This window comes from Ambystoma mexicanum, chromosome 10, assembly GCF_040938575.1.
Source record: "Ambystoma mexicanum isolate Mex_15411 chromosome 10, UKY_AmexF1_1, whole genome shotgun sequence".
Classification (NCBI taxonomy): domain Eukaryota; kingdom Metazoa; phylum Chordata; class Amphibia; order Caudata; family Ambystomatidae; genus Ambystoma; species Ambystoma mexicanum.
In genome coordinates this window covers 1,292,169,551-1,292,175,909 of record NC_090932.1, presented here as the reverse complement: position 1 = coordinate 1,292,175,909, position 6,359 = coordinate 1,292,169,551, and positions in this window count along the sequence as shown.

The window sequence follows — 6,359 nt, the reverse complement described above, 5'->3', positions numbered from 1 at the left end:
ACAGCAGAGTGCAGCGATTTCGACCAAGGAAGAGGATCCTCTGGCTGTGGAAGATGAGCTGGTTCTTCCCTTGAGCTTGGTGGGGATAAGACTCCGGACTGGATCTTCTCTGAGTCGTTGAAGGGAAGATAGCTCAGGACTGCAGCAGGGCTTCACCGGGACGCGGTAGTTGCAGTAGCCGTCGTTCTCTCTGCTTCTCTTCGGTTCCTTGTAGTTCCAGTGGTGACTCTCTGACTTCTAGCCCAAGAGACCTGCCTTTTATGCGAAAAACCCCCATTCACACAGCCTGGCTGTCAATCACCCAGCAGGGGGGTTGTCCAGCCCGGACAACTACCCTGGCCAATCATGACAAAGTGCGACTTGGGTTTCCTAGGATACCCTGTGCAGGGGCTGACTACACCCCTCCCTCACATTCAGCCCACCTAGACACCCAGGTGCCTTGAGGAGGGCTTCTGAGCAGAAGCCCGCCAAAAGACAGTGAACAAAGAAGGTGAACCTAATTTGCCGCGCAAAAACACAAGAAGGATTTTAACAAAAAGAAATGGCGAATAAACCCAACCGGAGCCAAAAGAAAGACGATTTGGTCAAGCGGGTTTATGTTCGAGGCTAATATAATAGCCAACGACAGTACCACGTTTATCTAATATAATCGCGGTAGAAAAGTTAGGATAGATACCACTGCCACCAGCCAAGTCTAAATGTTAAAAGAGCGAAACAATGCTCTAGGAGGTACAGATAAAAAGGGATATGAATTAACCCTTTCCAGTACTCCATGGAAGATGGGGTGTACTGTTTGTGTGGTAGATTGACTAAATAAAGTTAATGGTAACTTTACCCTTTTCTGGGGGACGGTAGTCGCCTCAGAAATGGAGTCGAGGGAAGTCTCAAAGACAACCCTGTGCCACGGCACTGAAGGTGCTATGTGACGCACAAAAAGAAGCGGGCTACTGAAGTGGTGTACTTCAAAGTCCACAATCACAAAAGCAGGTAGAAACACATAGCAAAACACAGGTAAGAGCGGGGAAAAAGCTCTCTTACCAAGTGGAAAAAAATAAACTCCAGAAGTCCAGCAATGCTGCTGGGGGACTCACTATGTGAGGGAAATTAGCCATAGATGAGAATTCTCCCTAACACTGCACTACCCAGGGAAGAAACTAGCAGCAGCACCAAACAACAAATAAAAGGTGCGCTCCTTAAAACCCAAGCAGGGTCCGACCTTCCTGGCTATCCGGCCCACTGTAACTTTGTACAGCGAATTTGACCAGAGGAGGGGTCCTGGCTTGTAGTTTGGGCGAACTGGTTGGTCCCACCAGCTCAAGGGAAGAAGCTTCCTGGAGGATCTTCTCTGTCGTCGGATTTGGAGATTCAGACCTCCAGCAGGGCTTCACCGGGCGGTTCAGTTGTTGTAGGGGTCCTCTTCTTCCTGTTCCTCGTTGGTTCTTTCGTTCCAGTGGCGACTCTGCTCTTCCAGTCCCAGAGACCTGCGTTTTATGCAGTTTTCTCCCATTCATACAGCCTGGCTGTCAATCACACAGCAGGGCGGCCTGGCAAGGCCAGTCCCCTTAGCCAATCAGACAAGAGTGCGACTTGGGTTACCAAGGGAACCCATAGCAGGGGTCCGAAGATCCCTGCCTCACATCCTGCCTACCTACACTATCAGGCGCCTTAAGGAGGGCTTCTGTGTAGAAGCCCGCAAAAAGACAGCGAACAAAGGAGTCATCCCCGGTTTGGCGAGCAGAGAAAAACACGAGAAAGACTTTAACAAAACGAAATGGCAACTAAACCCAGCCGGAACCAAAATAAAATGTATTTGGTGAAGGTGGTTTATGCTTGAGGCTAGTATAATAGCCTAAAACATTATCACGTTTATATAAAATAAACGCGGTAAACAAGTTAGGGTAGGTACCACTGCCACCAGCCAAGTCTTAATGTTAAGGGAGCGAAACAAGGCTCCAAGAGGCACAGACAAAAAGGGATAAGAGTTAAAAGAATGCTTCGGTCAAAATGTTTTATTGCCCCTACGGGTCGGCCATGTGTTTTTAAGCCTAAGTCGCTCTATTTTAGAAACATTTCCTATGGACCTTACCAGAGTTTTCGTCCATTAAACGCACGCGAAAACAGGCATCAGGGAGCTGCCATTTTGTGATAATCCTATCATTTCCCCCATCGCCCTGGCTGACCTGCTTTTGCGGCACTAAATCATATCCCCCGCCCTTGAGCCTGACATCAAAACATTCATATTCATTGCCTCTCTCCGTGACGTTTCTGTGCTGCGTAGGCAAACGCGCCCAGTCGTCTTCTACGCGACTTCACACAGAACCCGGAAACCAACACAGATCAGCTCACAACACAGCGCGCCACAATTCAGAATATGAAACTGTACTTTAAAATCAAACAGCAACACTGTAAATTTGGTAAAGTACATTTATTTGACATTACATGTTTGTAGAATATTCAGCAATTGCCATATGAACTACGAAAGTAATTTATTTTCTTTTATCTCTATCCGCAAATCCGTAAAATGTTATCGTGAGTCACGCGCTGTTCCTTTATGGTACACATGGTGTTGGTTTTCGTTCAAAGAAGCACTTTTGTCGCACGTTGATCCGCAAGGCTGTTCCATCAAGTAGGCACTAGGCCAGCGTAAAGGTTGATATTTTGCTTCTAGCCGCTAGTGCCGCGTAAGGGCATATGGGCCCTTGGCGATCGTCCCATAAGATCATCAGAATGGTGCAGTTGTTTACATTAAGCTGCAGCTGGCGGTTGAAGAAACCATCTGCCGGGGTCTGAAACTGTTGGCAGTGGCAAAAGGGAAGTGTATACCTGTTTTGAAAACATAATAATTATAATTAGTCTCGCCAGCCGATCTTTATTAATATTATTCATTTTATTTATTACGGCCGAGCTGAAACTATTTGCTTTCAAGGATAGTGCAATGGAGTATGTTCGGCTCTAAAATCAATGCAAAAACTAACAAAATAAATCGAGGTTAGTACACAATGAGAAACGACTTTTTGTCTACATGCGTGTTTAATGTGGACCTGCATGCCCATGTGCCCGCTACAAGGACGATCCCACAAACGTTTTCAAAGCTCTTCATTCATTCATTCATTCATTTATTCATGCATCCATTCATTAATTCTTCATTCCGGTTTTAAAGCGTCTAAAGAGTTACTTACATTATATTTGCAATTCCCAATGTATGTCTGCATAATGCAGTCAATAAATCCCACTGTGCTCTTCACAACGATTTTTTGTATACTGAACTAACATGAAACTCGGTCTAGTTTAAGAATTTTCTGCCTTATCGTCTCTTATGTTATTGCACCCCCCACCACCCCTTCAAATGAAGTTCTTTCGGCATGGTCTTTGTGTCTCAAGGTCAAAAAACAATAGAACCTTATACTGCCAGTGCGAGTTGTGGGCCTCTTCAGGGCGCGAGCTGAAAGTCAAAGCCGCTGACCTTCACTAGAAATGAGCATACATTCTTTCTTTGCAACATTCCGTAGTAAAGCCATCTGTGAGAACTTGAAGTTTCGAATCCATCTACGTAGTGCGCCTCAATGTGCAAATGCGAACTGGCTTCTCTCCCATCTGCAACGGCTCGCTTGGCGCGTTCTAAGGCCCCCAATTTTGTCCTCGTTGTCTGCAAGCTTTGAAGCCCCAAAGAACGATAACTATTGAGACTTTTTTGGGGAAGGTCAGGGAAAGTATAAAGTACCCGAGGAGTTTAGTTGAAAGTGGGATTTATTGTTCCTTTGTTTTATTATTTGCAATACGCAAGCCTCCCCCCCGGTTTACAGTGCCCAGCATTTATAAGAGATTGCGAAAATTAGTTACATCAACAAAAATGTATACAGACACATATAGACAAGGTCAGCAATATGAGGTGAATAGAGCGAGAATTCAAAGATGACACCCAGGTAGTTCGGCACCCAGGATGGTGAAGGTAGGGGTTAGGGTTAGCGTACTTTGTATGCACACTGTACAATAACATTTATTTACAAAAAGACAATCGTATTACAATTATTTAAACCGGGATTTGTACTTCACAACCAGCTCTCCTTTGGGTGGACATGGTACAGTGGCAATGTTGGGTGGCAATGGATCAGTGCTCTGCACAGAAACGTTCAAAATTCCATATCTGTGCTTCTCTAATACAGCAACAATAAGGCTTTTGACAAAGTCGAACTCCATTTCCTCATAGACTGGTTTGATCACCCATTGCTTACTTCTTTTTGAAAAGGCCTTAGTGTAGCGAGGCATCCTTACATTACCCTTAGTCCTAGATTGTTCACGGCCGATATTCTCGTTATGGGCCAAGACGGCAAGTAGAGTCCTATGTTTCATGCCCTGTATGCTGAAATGCAAGCGCTTTGGCCTGTACTTTAGGCACATATTGTGGAACACCTCGAAACCTCCTGTGTGACAGAATTCTGTCAGTCCCCTCAAATGTCTTGATAGAGTTTTATCGAAATCAATCTTCTCAATGGCTTTGTGTGTCGGTGAAGATGGATTCAACCACTTCTTCTTCCGTGCCTCCACTGGGGACAAAGGGCCATGTTCACATTGGTGGAAATGTAGGTTTTCTGACCAGCGGTGCACGTTGGTACAGTGGTGCATCAGTGACCGCCATTTTTCAAGTAGTATTTCCACTGACCCTTCACAAGTTTTGGATCTCCACCAAAGATGGTTGCTGATAGACTGTGACCACTCTGAAATACTTTCCAAACCTTTTTTTTTCCCTGCAGCCGAAATTTTCTTATTGATTGGTTTAGCAAGATGTCATACGTCAAAGTGATGTTTAATATGTGGGAACTGCTCTCTCATTGTCTTGGCAATTGAAACGTGTCTGTCCGTGGCTATGAGGTCGATGTGCATTCCCCTCGATTGCAGATATTCCACTGATTTTATAAATCCTAGTTTCTCCATGGCCACTGAGGATGTACATTGTGTTACCTGCACGACCACCGAACTCAGAATTTTCTTACTATCCATGTCCTGAAAGTGGTAGGTGCAGTACTTGGCAGAAAATCCAGGGCTGTCGCACTGTCCATCGCCGGCTAGCCTGAATCGTTTGCCTTCGAATGTACTTGCTAGAGACAATTGTTCAATTTTCCAAGCATCACTAATGGCCGGAAACAGATAATCATGTTGGTATTTGTAGTACTGCGTTTTTTAAATGAAATGGAGTCCCACAAACTGAAAGAAAGACTTTAACTTTCTAAAACTGGAGCCACTAAAAAGTGATGCAGCTGCACACAGTAGATTGCCTGCTGGCAGTTTCCCCAGCATCGGTTGTGCAGACCATGAGAACGTATGATGTAATCTACAGGCGGCATGTATTGTTACGTTACTGCCTTGTTTTTGACGAGTCACATGAATCAATGGCTTCCCACATACTTTCCGTCTGACGGAATGCCCACATTTCAGCATACTTATAATATCCAACAAACAACTGTCGAATACTATGTATTTGCCCTCTTTCATTAGACTGTCATCCGGTGTCAAAGTTGTTTCGGCCTGCGACGTTGAGGACATTTCACCACATTTGAAAGAAATATCGCTGCTATCAAGATCTGATGTGTCAGTGAATGCTGCTGCTGGTTCATTCTCTGTCATTTCAACATCTGCTACTTCAACATTGATGGGAGAACACAACAATGTTGACAGCTTTTTTGGTGGCAATTTTTTAGCGGGTGTAGATTGTGTGAATTGATCTGCGACTACTTCAGAGCTATCTTCAATACATTCAGTATCATGTTGTTGCGGTGGTGCGGTCGTACTGTAGCAATGATCCAATACAAATTTGCTGGTTTCTCCGGACACATTCATTTCATTTTCTGTACATTGGACATGAGTATCCTGAGTCTCAACACGCCGCGTCTGAATTAATAGTTCCTCCATAGCCTCCATAGTGTAAATGGTCTGGCAAGCAACATCTCTCATTCGCTTCACTGTCTGTGTATGTATAGTTCGTAGACCCACGGGTAACTAGAGGACAGATTGGAAAAGGGATGTTCAGTTTAAACACGAGATAAAGTATAGTACAATTGACTTGAAAAAAACATAAAATAGTCCCCAGCACAAAAATATTTCTAAAGTTATGAACTGTTTGTAACTAACCTTATTTTTGTTTCTTTTCTTTGCAAATTTTTTGACTCGACCTTCAACATCTGCACGTTGTTGCTCTGATACGTATCCGCATGTCTCCCCTTCCTCTTGCGCTGCAACGACTATATTTTCTGTATCCGCATAGACATCACGGAATGAGGCTCCATCGACTCCCTGAAACATAGTATTTTCATTACTGTGTATCAAAATATTGTTAGCATAAAACACACGTGAGGACGAACACA